The sequence below is a fragment of the Canis lupus genome, chromosome 4 (genome assembly GCF_003254725.2).
Source record: "Canis lupus dingo isolate Sandy chromosome 4, ASM325472v2, whole genome shotgun sequence".
In the NCBI taxonomy this organism is placed as follows: Eukaryota; Metazoa; Chordata; class Mammalia; order Carnivora; family Canidae; genus Canis; species Canis lupus.
The window spans coordinates 7,940,234-7,956,006 of record NC_064246.1 but is presented as its reverse complement, the minus strand read 5'-3'; positions in this window follow the sequence as shown (position 1 = coordinate 7,956,006).

Below are 15,773 nucleotides of genomic sequence, written 5' to 3'. Positions count from 1 at the left end.
TACTTTATTCAGCAAGGGCTTTAGTGGGTGCAAGGGCCCTTGAGTGGCTCCTGGCAGGTGCTATAGGTGTAAAGCACAGCCTCTTTCTAAAATAGCAGTGAGGGACGCCTGGGTAGCTCAGTGGTTGAGCATCTGCCTTTGGCTCAGGTCGTGATTCCGGAGTCCTGGGATGGAGTCCCACATTGGGCTCCCCGTAGGGAGCCTGCTTCTCCCTCTGCCTGTGTCTTTGCCTCTCTCTCTGTATCTCTCATGAATAAAGAAATCCTAAAATAAAATAAAATAAAATAAAATAAAATAAAACAGCAATGAAATCTAGCAACAGTCCCCCAGTAGCACTAGCTCATTCAGTGTCATTTCTTGGTAAGTCGGTTAGAGAAAATGGATAATTCTGATTTTTTAAGGATGACTGCCTTTGGGAATAAATGGATTAAAATGCATTGAAGAATAAATGGATTGAAATGCATTGGTTATAAAACAATAGTTGCTTTATAATACTTCATGTGAAATTCTATTGGACTATCTTATTTCTAATTAGGTTAGGTAAATGTATAACAGCCAGCTAGGCAATGGCAAGGTAGAAACTAGCAATGATTGATGGCTACTATATATGCCAAACCCTCAAATATCATTAGAGTTCGTTCTTGCACATAAGCATGAATAGAAGGAATCTTTCATACAGATAATTTAAAAAAATGTCTACTTGGCTGTAGAATTCACATTTAGTTGTTTGCATAGAGGGTGGGCAGCTGTAGATTTACCAATTCCATGTGAACAAGGCTGGTAATAAAGGCAATTGGCAATCTCTAAGCATATCCCAGCAGGTGGCTGGTGGAAGGTGACTTAGGAACATGGAAAATGTTTTATGAATTGGAAGCTCTTCCTAATTGATCATCCCTGGGTCTCTAGTCTTCCCCATCTTCCCTAGGGCCTTGTCTACACTGCAGATTTTCAGGACTATCACTCTGTAACATGGCCTCAGAGCACCTTCTTCTCAGCCTTTCCACCAGGATAATCCCTGCTGGAGGCTCCTCACCTGCGGTGTTTGGGAAGGTGTGATTGCAAATTAAATTATATCTTGAAGGCTTTAGAGTCTAGAGGTGAAATAGATCCTGAAATATTAAAACAGAAAGTTGCTTAATATTGTCTCAAGGTTTTATTAATTTAACATAAGATCCTTTCAGACCTTTAAGTGTCCTTATGTGCTACATACATATACTGTACACACTTCAGTTTACTTTTTAAAAGATTTTCTTTATTTATTTGAAAGAGAGAAAGAGCACAAGCAAGGGGAGGGGCAGAGGGAGAAGGAGGAAGCAGGCTCCCCACTGAGCAGAGAGCCTGACATGGGGCTCTATCCCAAGACCCTGCGATCATGACCTGAGCTGAAGGTAGATGCTTAACCCACTGAGATACCCAGGCACCCCCACACTTCAGTTTAAACTCTGGATGTCTAAAAGCTCAGTTGAACTTTAATGACTAGTCTTTGAGAAAGCCCAAAAGGCGAACTGGAGTCAGAGTGAGAGAAGCAGAAGTTGCCTTTCTCTTTCACTGGGGGGAAGGGAAATGAGGTTCATTTCTTCAGAGGTTTCAGGCCAGAAACTTGGCAATGCTAACCCACTGAGAAGAGAGAGTCAGGTAACAACCAGGACAATCAAAGCTCAAGTTCTGTAGCCACCCTCACCCAATACCGTTCATGAGAGAGCTTAGCCTCACACACCTGAAGAACAGTCTGGAACCCAGTGGCTCCTCATGCTTCATTTCCTACATCACGGTCTCCAAGCTCTGGCTGTTTACCCATTAATGAGAAAAATACATCTCCTTAATAAATTCATATTTCTTTAAAAAATAAATTATACACATTTTTAAATAATAAAAATCCTATAAACAGAAATTTAAAAAATGAAATATATAGTATTTTTCAAATACCTTCAAATAAAGTAAATTTCATATAATCAAAAAAGTTATGGTACATATGAGAAAAAAATCAAACATGTTTTTAGTAGCACAAACAACATAACAGTCTTTCCTCTATCACATAAAGGAAATCTGAAGAAAGACAACCCAGAGGTGATATGGCAACTCCACAAGACTAATTTCATTTCTCTGCTTTGCCATTTCTAGGCTCCAGCCATCACATCCATAACTAAGGATGTGGCATGGATAAAAGAAAGAAGATCTTCCTTTCATTTCTCAGAAGATTTGCTCGAAGTCACACAAAACACTGTGATCAGATTCTTTTAACCTTTTCATTTCAACCCAACCCAGGGCAAGGAGGTCCTCCATGGGAGGCTCTGCTCTGTGAACCCCACACCTTCCAGTGCTGTCATTAGACCATTTTTGTGTGTTCTTGCTATTGCCAAGACTTACCTTTCATTCCTGGAAGAATGCCTTGCTAAATAATAGAACCAGTTTAGTTAGAACTTGGGGGGAAAATCCACACAATGGAAGAATATGAGTATTGTTGGTGACAGTTTGGAGGTAGCTTCCAGTTCCAAAACACAAGACCCAAGACATTGTGTTGCCATTCAGGTCATAAGGCTTTAGGAATTGAGAGCACTTTGGTCTACTAATCAGAATGAGCTAAGCTATCCTGTGGCATCTAAATCTCAGTAGCTTAATTCAATGTGAGTTTTTTTTTTTTTCTCTTGTTCAGGCTACGTGTTCAATGTGGGTTTACATAGAACTCCAGGAATGGGGGTGAGGTTTCTAGTAATAGAATCACATAGGGATCAAGGCTGACAGAAGCTCCACCTCAAGACACACTTCCACTATCCAGAGTGGTATCACAGAAAAGAGCCAAGAATCAAGCTTTGGTTTCTAAAACTTCTCCTCCTCCTCCTCCTCCTCCTCCTCCTCCTCCTCCTCCTCCTTCTTCTTCTTCTTCTTCTTCTTTTATTTTTTAAGATTTTATTTATGTATTCATGTGGGACACAGAAAGAAGGCAGAGAGAGAAGCAGGCTCCTCACAGGGAGCCTGATGTGGGTCTTGATCCCAGAACTCTGGGATCACACCCTGGGCTGAAGGCAGACGCTCAACCACTGAACCACCCAGGAGTCCCCGGCTTCTAAGGCTTCTACCAAAGTGGGGCACATAACCCCTGTGCTCACACTCCACTGATGAGAGCAAGTAACATGGCCATAGCCAACTTCAAGGGAGTTGGGAAGAGTATTCCCACTGTGGATGTGGAAGAGAGCAACTCAGAAACATTTGGTGAATGCCACTATGACTACTAGTAGTTTAGCTCTAATTCCGAACTGTGTGCCCATGTTGTCCTTGGAAAGCCCAGTTCCAAGTTCAAAATCTTATGAACAGGTTTGTACTTGACAAATAGGCAAATAGTTTCATCACATAAAGACTGATTATATTCATGGCTTTATTGTTGTGAAACTGTGTATCACACATCAGAGAGAGACTCTAGTTTCCTGGGCTCAGAGGCGATCTTTTTTTTTTTTTTTTTTAAGGTTTTGTTTATTTGTTTGACAGAGAGAGAGAGGGGGAGAGAGAGAGAGAGAGAGACAGACCCCAATGTAGGGCTTGATCCCAGGACCCTAGGATCATGACCTGACCTACTGAGCTGCTCAGGAGCCTCTCAGAGGCTGTTTTACTGGGTGGCCCCTAGAGCCTGCTTAGAGACTGGTCCTACCTACCATAGAAGTGTCACTGGATCAAGGCAAAATGAGAGAGAGAGAGAGAGAGAGAGAGAGAGAAAACAAACCTAGAATAAAGTAATGAACTTTTCAAAAAGCAAAAATTTATTCTGTTTTAGAAAACACCCTTTATTTGATATCACATCTTTATTATATTTTTGAGCTTACAATGGCCTTTTCTTTATGAAATAGTGGTAATGGAATTTGGTATAAGTTTCTTTTTTAAAAATAAAGGAAAAATAAAATATTGGTAATATTTTATATCCTTATCTATATCTTATTAAAATTTTTTTTTATCAACCACTTGGGAAATCTGATAGTCTAAAAGCCAGTCATCTGATTTCCCTCTTGTTTTCAAATAAGAAAACTAGGAAATAAAACAGTTTACCCTCCAAACACACACATCGAGTTGGAAAAGGAATCCTCAGTTGGTTTTTGGATTTCAAGTTGGCTGAATTATGTGAACTTTCTTCCCCAGAAATATTCAGGTCTCTACCTGGCCATTACCAGTGTTTGCCAGAGAAGATGAAAGAACACGTTTGCTTTATTTACCATGAAACATATGGAAAGAGTCAACTAGGAAAACATTTTGTGGGTGGCTTACATTTATTAATGAGACTGTCTCATGACTTTGGATGGTTGTCCATGTAAGTGATCCATGTTAGACCTGCATGGCTTCCTGAAACTAACCAAGCTGTGTTCTGTACCAGTGTGACTTTGTGGAACTGGGGCATTTATAAATTCCTCATGGTGCAGTGTGCATCAGCTGAGGGGCCTTCTTTCTCCCAAAGGTGAGCCAGGAATGTAAGTGGATCACAAAATCAACTGTGAGAGAATTGGAGCAGCAATGCAATGAAGCAGGTTGGCCAAAGTCCTCTTCATCACTAAGAGGCAAGATTGAAAATCAGAGAAGCCTTGAGGTTGCTTGAGCTTTTTGATGACAGTGAGGTTGCCTGTGTATTATTATGTGATTAATGTTGTGTCTTTTGAAAGAGAACTGTGAGAGCAACAAAGTTATCTGTTAGATGGAAAGAGGGATGGAGGGGGGTGCTACCTATTTCATGGAAGTGATAAGGATAGTGCCCAGGGAGTAAGCTGAAGAATGAATGAGAGTTGGTGAGAGGGAGACAAGTTGTCTCTTGGTGGAAGTTGGATTAAGTGTAGATCCTGAATTTCTAATAGAGAAGAAAGTCTATTTATTCAAAGCAGAGAATGGCAAGGAGAGGAGTACCCTTTGACTCTCCTACAATGAATTATAATTATGAATAAATATCTGGAGAGATTCCTGTCAGTGGTATCAGCTGTCCCTACATTGCATGTGGTAAACCAAGGCAAGAGCAGGTAAAAAAAAACACTGAATGGTAGATTTTAATGCAGAACAAAATGAAGGCACCCTTTTAGCCATTTGATCACACAAACCCATTTTGAATGCCAGATCTCTAGCAGACACTAATCACTGGAAGATAAACATATGCTATCAGTTAGGGGTATCTCAGGATCACATGTCTAGAAAGAGACACTTTCCCATGTATTATCTCAGTATTATAGCTTTAGACAATATGCATTGCAAAAGGCAGGTTCTTTATATTATATATTTAGCCTAAAACTATGATAACATCCTTTGGCATGGCCATTATCTGATGGTATTTGAAACTGAACCAACTTCCTATTTCCAGGCATTAACAAATGAGAGTCTTCATGTTGTCTAATGTTATTTCCTGAGTTTAAGACAGATTTCTTTTCTCCAATTCATTTAAGTTTATTTATTTATTTTTTAAAGAAAAGATCTCCTTTAGACAATTAAATTTCCCAGAATTGTTTAAGCACTGTTATTGTTCTCAATGAGAATATTTCCTATTTAACTCTTGCTATGTAACTTGATGGGAATTCTCATGCATATCTATCATTGCCATACTCAAAGGATTTGCAGGAGACCTGAGAAATAAATCAGCTAGCCTGTCAAGTAGCAGAATCCCAATTTAGGACATTCATTCTAGTAAGTCTTGGCCAGAGGATGCAAGGATGAATCAGGCATGACATTCACCCTCAAAGAACTTACAGTTTAGAAGGGAGATAAAAAGATACATTATTTATACAGAAGGCAGGATTGTTATATCCGACCTTCTCTCCTCTTACTGACTGCTGGGCATGAGCCTAAGGGAAAGTGTGTGTGTGTGTGTGTGTGTGTGTGTGTGTATGTGTGTGTGTGTGTAGGTGGGAGAAGGATACTATGCATAAAAATGTAGCAGAATGAATTATTACCTAAATATAAGTCTCATTATATGAAGGGAGAGTGATAATTTGTGCTTAGGCATTAGAGAATGCTATTTTTATCTAGTGAGATACAGTAAATCATGGTGGTTAGGAATGTGGACTCAAATCCCTCCTCTGCCACTTACTATGTTTAGGATCTTGGGCAAGTTCTAATTTCTCTGTGTGTCAGCAATCTACTCTGAAGATGGGTATAAAAATTGTGTTGTCGCAAAGGTAAAATACGTTTAACAAGTTTATACTGTGTACATCAGTGTCTGGTATGTAGTAAGTGCCCAACAAACAATATCTATTACTAGCAAACTCCTAAGACATTCCCAGATCCTTAAGCACAATTTTTGAAATTCACTGTGTTGGCAAATGAGTTATACATTTTCCCCCCTGAGCTCCTGATTTCTTCCTGCAAATTTACAGCTACAGTATTTAACATTCATTGGCTAGGTTGGTGTTACCTGTAGATATGTGTAATGTCAATATAGCAAACGACTGCCAACTCTGTTAATGATGCAGGGAGTCTAGGCTGCAGCCTCAGATTGTGTTGGCATCTATGACGTTACTCCTTTCCGCTTTTCAGAAGATTTTGGTAGCGTTCATGAAGGAAAACTTTCCAAAAATTTAAGTTTAAAAATATCCACAGAACAATTATCCCTTCATTACCTGTTCTCATTCTTCTGTAGACACCCTTTCCACACCTCAGTATTCAGAACCTATATCCACAGCAGGAGGGCCTGGCTGGCTCAGTCAGTAAAGCATCTAACTCTTGATCTCAGAGTCAGGAGCTCAAACCTCACATTAGGCTTAGAGCCTACTTAGAAAAAGCAAAAACAGAACCAACAATTTACATCCATGGCAAACACCACTATGCAAAAGTGACAGTGGAAATTATATTAAAAGAGAGAAACTAAAGGTGTTTACGCTTTATTTTATTTTTATGTTTATTTTTATGCTTATAAGCCACAGAATTCTTGGTGCCTGACCTTCACTATAACTTTTAAAGTACACAATATAGGTTGGCTGTCCAGCTCACAGTGGTCCCCTGCATGTCCCTCACCCATGTGTTCAGGGGTGTTTTCAGGGGGGCCTATCCCATATTCCTACATGGTCCCACTTCCTTGGCTGTACTTGATGGCATGAGAGATGGCTTCCTGACCTAGTCTGGATTAATGAGGATCTCATTCCTAAAGATTTAGAATTGATTCCATCAGGGCCAGGCTTCCCATGGGGCTGACTTAGAAACATGTGAACTTGGGAGCAGTGGGAAGCCCATGTGCAGAAAGAAGCATGGGGGAGTGAAACTGCCAGTGTTCTGCTGGCTTCCCAGAAGTTGGCTCTCATCTTTTCAGGGGACCAACTTCATTATGCCTTTGGAATCTGTGAAATGCCCCTGTATTCTCGTGAAAATTCTTATTACTGAAGTTAGAGCATATTGGTTTTGGTTAGTTGCAGTTAGAAGTCTTAATTAATATTATGTTGTACTGGAATAAGAAAGCTTTCATCATGACTAAAGGAAGACTTCTGTATTATCCAGGCCAGAGCTTTGGAATCAGGAATCTCATAAGTGAGGGTTCAGCTGAAGCAGTAGAAGCTCTGTGAGTTTTGTAGAAGAAGGAATATACTGTAGACCGTACACAATTAGACCTTACACAATTTTAGTTGCTGCTGGTGAAGCAGAAGTCTGAAAAAAAATGGGAAGTTGGGGAATCTGAGAATCTGAGTTTTTAACCAGCCCTGGCCTGGGTAATGAGTTGGAGCTTGCATGGAACCTGAAAGCTGTGCATGTCCAGCTGTTAAGGTGGGTGGGGCAGGGGGCTGATCTAGCAGTGTGTGGAAGGTTTGATGTATATTTACATATACTGCCTCTGTAAATGTGTAGAGAAGCATCTGCTATTGGTGTTAGCAAGATTAGTAGGTGGAAAAGATACCTACGCGTTGCACAGGGAAGAGAAAGGACAAACTGGAACCCACCAATACCTCTGCATCTGTCTCCATTGCCTCTAACCAACAATGACCTTTCAAATGGCTACTGCTTCATTGACATTTTCCAAGTAGCATGCTTTTGGCTAAGGGTAATTGGCAACTATTCAGGGAAGAGGATTCTGCAAAATATAATTCCCAGAATAATCAAGGTGACAATAGAACAGTCCTGTACACAGGTCTTTGATGTACAATCCAGCACAGTAGGTAAGAGGAAAGACTAGGAAAGTATAGAAAATTTTTCCTAGTAAGTATAGTGAGCAAACATGTTTGGGAGCCATAGTTTAAGGCACCATCATCTACTCAGTCTAGTCAACCAAAGTAAAACCAGAGTCATCTTAGATGCTTTTCTCTCATCACCTTCAACACCTGTTTGCCAAAATTTTATTAATTTGTTTCCTAAAGCATCCCTTGAATGTGACCCCCTATTCTCTATCCTCATTACAAATGCTCTCACCTAGACTGTTGCGTCTTCCCTAAATGGTCTTTCAGCATCTACCACAAATCCATCCATACTACCTAGTAAAATCAATGGTCTTAACTAACTGCACTTTGAAATCACTCAGGAGACCTTTAAAAAACCCAGTGCCTATGCCCCACCCAGACCATGTATCGGAACCTCTTACAACAACCTTATGTGGAATCTACTATTATTAATTCTTTTATGAAAATAAGCAAATTGAGGCTTAATAAGGTTAAATGACTTCCCAAGGTTCACGGCTAGGAAGTAGTGGAGCTTAGTTGTGCATTCATTATCTGAGGGCAGGGCCTATGCTCCTAAGCGTACATTAGGATGCCTTCTGAACTGTGCCGCAGGGCTGATTAGATGGATAATAGGACCAGCGGGCGAGATGGGGAACACACTTATAAGTACAGGATTGAGGGAGAGTTGATGGTAATGGCTTTGACCTTGACTGGTTTGAATAGCTTTTTAGACAACTAGGTAGTGATGTTTAGGTAGCAATTAAAAATACAATGAAGCCCAGTGTAATTCAGGGTAGTGGCTATAGAGAGAAAGCATGGGCACAAAAGACAATTCTGAGGTAGAATGGACAGGATTTAGTGACTGAATACAAAAAAAATGAGGTGAGGGAGTATATGGCATTGTATCTCAGGGTTCCAGCTAGAGGCAGGAAGAAAGGCGAGTAAACTTGCCTGAGTAAAATGGTTAACACAGGGAATATGTGGGAGAAGACAGTGAGGATCCTTTTGAAGGTATGCAATTTGAGAGACCAGTGGAATGTCCAGGCTGGAAAATATGAATCTAGAGTTTGGGACAGAAGGTGCAGGCAGACATGCCGATTGAAGTTGCATCAAAAGAGTTGAACCCTTGGAAGTGGATGGGTTAGATCAAGTGTGAGGTCTGCTTAAGAAAAAAGGAAGGCCAAGGATGCAATTCTGGGAAGATTAACATAAGGGGTGGGGAGAGGGGGGAAGCCAATGAAGGAGACCTAAAGGAAGTAGACAAGAGGAAGGAGGAGAGGAATAGATAGATGATAGACAGATGACAGATGTTGATAGATAGATGATAGATAGATAGATAGATAGATAGATAGATAGATAGATAGATAAATGGGAGAAAAACTTTAAGGAGTTGGTTCATGCAATTGTCAGGGCTGGCAAGCTTGAAATCTGCAGTACAGGTGGGGAGGCTGGAAACTCAGGCAGGGTTGAGGCTTTGATCTTGAGGCAGATTTTTTTTCTTCTTAGCTTTTACTTTTAAGGACTTCAACTGATTGGATGAGACACACCTACATTATTGAGGGTAATCCTCTTAAAGTCAGCTGATTGTAGATGTTAATCACATCTACAAAAATACCTTCACAGAAACACCTAGATTAGTGTTTGATTAGATGGCTGGCAACACGTTATAGCCTAGCCCTGTGAACACATATGACATACATCACAATCCATGTCTTCTCAACTTAACACTCATACACATTCCCTTAACCCATTATTAATTACCAAATAAAGACAATAACAAAACACTTCCACTTAATGTGATATAACTATCCACTGTACGATTAAAAAATGCACTATCCTTTCCCTGGAAGGACGCATAGTTCTGGGATGATGTTTATTCTTCTTCATATTCTATAACTTGAATGTTGTATTATAAATCTGATTATTTTTAATACATCTTTTGTTATAGGATGTGTGGTTAAGGAAGGGGAGAAAATGAAGATAAAGTATAAAATGTCAAATACCTTTGTTTTCTTTCCTTCTTTGATCCATATTAAACACAGTCACTACAACAACTTCTTAAAATCTTTAATTAGTTGCATGTAAAGAGAAAAAAATATATACATATGGCTTCCCTGATGGAGAACTGTATCTATAAAACCATAGACTTAAGCTTATGAAAATATATTAGGTTATCAAAAACTAAATATTTAAGCCTTATATTATGAGAAATACCTATTACATGTTAAATAGTTTAATCCTTTTGGATTCTTTTTTCAGGTTTTCATGAACAGTTTGACAATTTTAGGTGATACAATGTTGGTTATATATTGTACTTCATTAGATACAGGTATCACAAATTTAGATTATTTATGCTTATTGAATCTATTAAAGGGTAGTTTACTTTTTGAGGCAGTGCAGAGCTCACCAAGAAAACTAAAATTAAGAAATGTTATGGGGATCCCTGGGTGGCGCAGCGGTTTGGCGCCTGCCTTTGGCCCAGGGCGCGATCCTGGAGACCCGGGATCGAATCCCACATCGGGCTCCTGGTGCATGGAGTCTGCTTCTCCCTCTGCCTATGTCTCTGCCTCTCTCTCTCTCTCTGTGACTATCATAAATAAATAAAAATTAAAAAAATAAAATCTTAAAAAAAAAGAAATGTTATGAAGGCCATAACTTTGATAGAACTTAAGAAATTTGGGTATGAATTATGCTTATGTCGATTGAAATGGTAATTTCCCAAACAAACAAAAAATAAACAGTCATTACAGGGACTCCTAGGTGGCTCAGTGGTTGAGCGTCTGCCTTTGGCTCAGGGCGTGATCCTGGAGTCCCGGGATCGGGTCCCACATCGGGCTCCTTGCATGTAGCCTGCTTCTCTCTCTGCCTGTGTTTCTGCCTCTCTCTCTGGGTCTCTCATAAATAAATAAATGAAATCTTAAAAAAACAAAAACATAGTCATTACAAAATAAGGAAGACATTCTCATGACAATTACAGTCCTTGGTTCTGCAACTTGTCATAGTTGGTATTTGTAACTACCCTCTTAAACTATCATTTCCCTTTGCCCTCAGAAAGCATCTCAGTCTGTCATGGTTCTCTGCCTGATACGGTAACCCAAACTTTCATTTTCAGAGAGTCTGGGCTTTTAGTAGCCCTGCCTGAATTGGGTTGTTATAGTATTGTGTTGACCTTAATCACAGGGCATGGTAATGCTAAGTGATGCCCTAAGGGATCTCCTATATTGCAGACATATTTTGCCTTACTTCCATAGTGGTCCAATTTCCCCTTGGTAGTCAGGATCAGTCACCCCAGCCAGCACCATAACTCCCTTCTTTGCCTATTGATTCAAAGAATGAGGAGCCCAAAGTTGCCAGGTGGCAGTCTTAACTTCCAGTTAAGTGGAATTGTTATGTCTCTTGGTGGAAGCATTCCTCCCTTTGGAATTCCTTTAGGCCAGTAGAGCTTAATGTTGTGGGAACAGGAAGCAAAATTTTTGCTAGTGGATTACTAGGGCTAATGAGAGGTGCCACTCCCATATCTTTCTCTTGATTCCTGGACCTATGAATCCTGGCTGTGGGAGAAATAGTACCATATATTGGACACTGATTCAGAGCATATACAGACAGCGTCCTGCAGAACCGTGTCCCAGCCCTGCCAAGGTATTGCCACTGAGCTGGCACTGTAACTGTCTTCAGAAGGCTATTCCATTGTTCTATCAAGCCAGCTACTTCAGATGATAAGAAAGATGTTGTGAGCATGGGTCCATTGCTATGTTTCATTTGCTGTAACGTGAGTTCTTTGATCAGAAGTAGTGCCGTGTGGATAAGGAATTCGGAGAGTTGTTTTGGCAGAAGCAGGAAAGGGAAATCTGTAAGTGTAAGCCTCTATTCCAGTAAGAACAAAATGCTGCCTCTTCCATGATAGAAGAGGTCCGATGTAATCAACCTGCCACCAAATAGCAAGCCGGCTGATCACCTTGGGGAATGGTGCCGTATCATTTGTCTCTGGCACGTTGGACACTCAGCAGTGGCCATAGTGAGCTTGGCCTTGGCGAGTAGAAATCTATGCTTATAGCAGCAACATCCACAATAGCCAAACTGTGGAAGGAGCCTCGATGTCCATCGACAGATGAATGGATAAAGAAGATGTGGTCTATGTATACAATGGAATATTCCTCAGCCATTAGAAACGACAAATACCCACCATTTGCTTCAACGTGGATGGAACCGGAGGGTATTATGCTGAGTGAAGTAAGTCAATCGGAGAAGGACAAACATTATATGGTCTCATTCATTTGGGGAATATAAAAAATAGTGAAAGGGAATAAAGGGGAAAAGAGAGAAAATGAGTGAAAATATCAGTGAGGATGACAGAACATGAGAGACTCCTAACTCTGGGAAACGAACAAGGGGTAGTGGAAGGGGGGAGGTTGGTGGGGAGATGGGGGACTGGTGATGGGCACTGAGGGGGGCACTTGACGGGATGAGCACTGGGTGATATGCTATATGTTGGCAAATCAAACTCTAATAATAATAATAATAATAATAATAATAATAATAAAAGGAATCTATGCTGCTGAGTCCACACATAGCTTCCATCCCTGCTACCTTGGGCACTTTATTCATGAGCCCATTGGGCAATGTTAAGCATGTCTGGGAAAGAGGTTGACTGGCATCCACAGAATGGGTCATCCTATCTGCTTGATGATTAAAATCCTCCTCTGCTGAAATCACCTTTTGATGAAAATTCACATGGAACATAAATATCTTCAAGTGTTTTTGCCCACTCAGAGAAGTCTATCCACATATCTCTTTCCTAGATCTATTTGTCACCAATTTTCTAGTCATGTCCCTTCCAAATCTGGCCATCCAGATAAACCATTGGCCACAGTCAATAAATTGGCATATACTTGTACCTCTGGCCACTTCTCCTTTCCAATGAACTGAATGACGAGGTTAATTGCTCAAATGTCTCCCCACTGGAAAGATTTTCCTTTACCACTGTCTTTCAGATGTTCTAGAAAGGAGCTGTCTACTTTTGGGCAGTGCCTGAATATTGTGCAGGACCATCTGTAAACCAGGCCTGATTTTTCTCTTCCTCAGTCAGCTGATCACAGGGAACTCCCCATAAGGCCACAGGTACAGGCTGGGGGAGAGGAAGTCATGTGGCAGGAGTGGGGAACATGGGTATTTGGTCCACTTGTGCCTTCGGTGTCTGCTTGAGCCCAATATCATACACCACTTCCATCTGATGATGGAGTGCAATGGCGCACGCCCAGATTTATGGTTTGTAGGTCGGACCACACCTAGTTCATGATGGGTAGCTCAGATTGCATAGTAACATGGTGGCCCATGGTTAAAGGCTAAGTCTCTATTAATGCCCAGGAGTAAGTCAGAAGCTGTTTCTCAAAATGAGAGTAGTTATCCAGGAGGATGGAAGGGCTTTCCTCCAAAATCTTAAAGGTCTGTGATGTTATCTACCTGTAGGGGCCTGACAAAGTCTCTATCAGCTTCTCCGTCACCACCGACATTTCAAGCATCACCGAATCTGCTGGATTCATCGTTGAATCTGCTTGAATATGGCCCAAGAGCCAGAGCAGCATGCATGGCAACTTGGACCTGTTGCAGAGCCTTGTCTTGTTCTTTGCTCCACTCAAATCTAGCAATTTGACAAATGGGCTCGAGGAGTGCACTCAAATGAGGAATATCTTGCTTCCAAAACCTGAAGAGGACCACAGGTGTTGTGGTTTTTGTTGTTGCTACTAATGTTGTAGGAAGAGCCAAATACAACTTACCCTTCACCTTTAAAGGGATGCCCCACACCAGTGGACCTTTAGAAAACCCAACTGAGATAGAAGGCCCCTAAACTTTTGTCAGATTTATTTCTCACTGTCTGACATGCAAGTGTCTCACCAATAAGTATAGAGTTGTTACTTCCCACTCATAATATCCAGTCAGCATAATATCATCAGTGTACTGGGCCAGCACAGTCTCGTGGAAGGGAAAGGCACCTGTTGACTGTCAACTGTTGACTAAAGTATGATGTAGGGCTGGAGAGTGGACACCCTCCTGAGGCAGAACGATAAGGTGTACTGCTGATCTTGCCAGCTGAAAGCAGGCTGCTTTTGGTGGCCTTTACTAACAGGTATGGAGAAAAAACATTTTCCAGAGCAATAGCTGTGTACCAGGTGTTAGGAGATGTGTTAATTTGCTCAAACAATGAAACTACACCTGGCATAGCAGCTGCAGTTGGACTTGCCATCTGGTTAAGTTTATGATAATCCACTGTCATTCTCTGAGATCCATCTGTCTTCTGCCCAGGCCATGTAGGCAAGTTGAATGGGGGTGTGGCGGGAATTGCCACCCTGCCTCCTTCCAGTCCTTGATGGTGGCACTAATTTCTGCAGTCCCTCTTGCAATGCACTACTGCTTTGGTTGGCTCATTTCCTAGCTGGAGGCAGTTGTAGTGGCTTCCACTTGGCCTTTCCTAACACAAGAGCCCTCACTGCACAGGTCAGTGAGCCAATGTGGGGACTCTGCACATTGCCGAGTATGTCTATTCTGATTATGCATTCTGGAACTGGAGGAATGACTACAGGATGTGTGCAGACACCCACTGTGAGAGGGGTGTCTAAAATAAGACTCTGATCATCTGACCTCCACAAACCCCTACTGTGATTAGTGGGACACAAAGATGGTTTGGGCTTCCTGGAATTCGTGTTGGCTCAGAGCCAGGGTCCAGTCACTTCCGAAAGGTCTGATTATTTCCTTTCCCCCATTGCAGGTTCACTTTTGTAAAAGGCCACATGTCCCTTTGGGGGAGGCTAAAAAAAAGAGTAACAGGATAGAGTTTTGGCAGTGTTCCAGGTCTTTCCTCCTTCATTCGAGGAGTTCTGGATCTGTAAACTGACTCAAGTCTGGGAATTGATTGAAGGTCTGAGTCCCTCTGTTTTAACTTGGAAGCAAGTTAAGCTTTTGTTCCCTTGACCTAGAACTTTTCCGCTTAACAGATCAAGTAAGAATTTAGTAGACTTCTCATCTATTTGACTTCAGGGAACACCATGATCAAATATACCCACCTTGCCGATGGTGATTGATTGCCACCATTGGCTCCTGCCGCCCTCAGATCCAGTTAACCCCATTGCACTGAAGGGTCCCAGTTCAGTGGTTGCAATTCCCACTGTAATTTCTGACCCACAGAGAAGAATGACCAAGGATACTGGGTCGCAAAGCTATTTACCGGAGTCATGGTGACAGGTGTGTCCTCAAGACCCTCCCAGAGAGCAGCTTTTACACGATAATTTCATTCCAATATTCCAATCTCCCTAAGCGCTTGGGTAGTTCCTTTACAGTATTCCAAGACAAGTCTGGCATCGCCACCTCTAGCATTTAATGTAGATCACCTCTTGGTCCATGTTTAAGTCAACTAACCGAACAAAAAGTGAGATGCCCTTCTAATCTCTCAAACTAAATCACTGACTCCAGATCTCCATTTAGTGGTCTATATCATTAAATCCAGCCTGATCCAACTTTGTGTTCCTTCCACTGTTTTCCCACATTCCTTAATATCCATATTCATAGTCATCCTGTCCCCAAACATGCTGGCTTTCAAGCGCATCTGTGTTTGCACCCACAGGGGTTTTATCTTTTATTTTATTTTAAAAAAGATTTTATTTATTTATTTATTTATTTATTTAT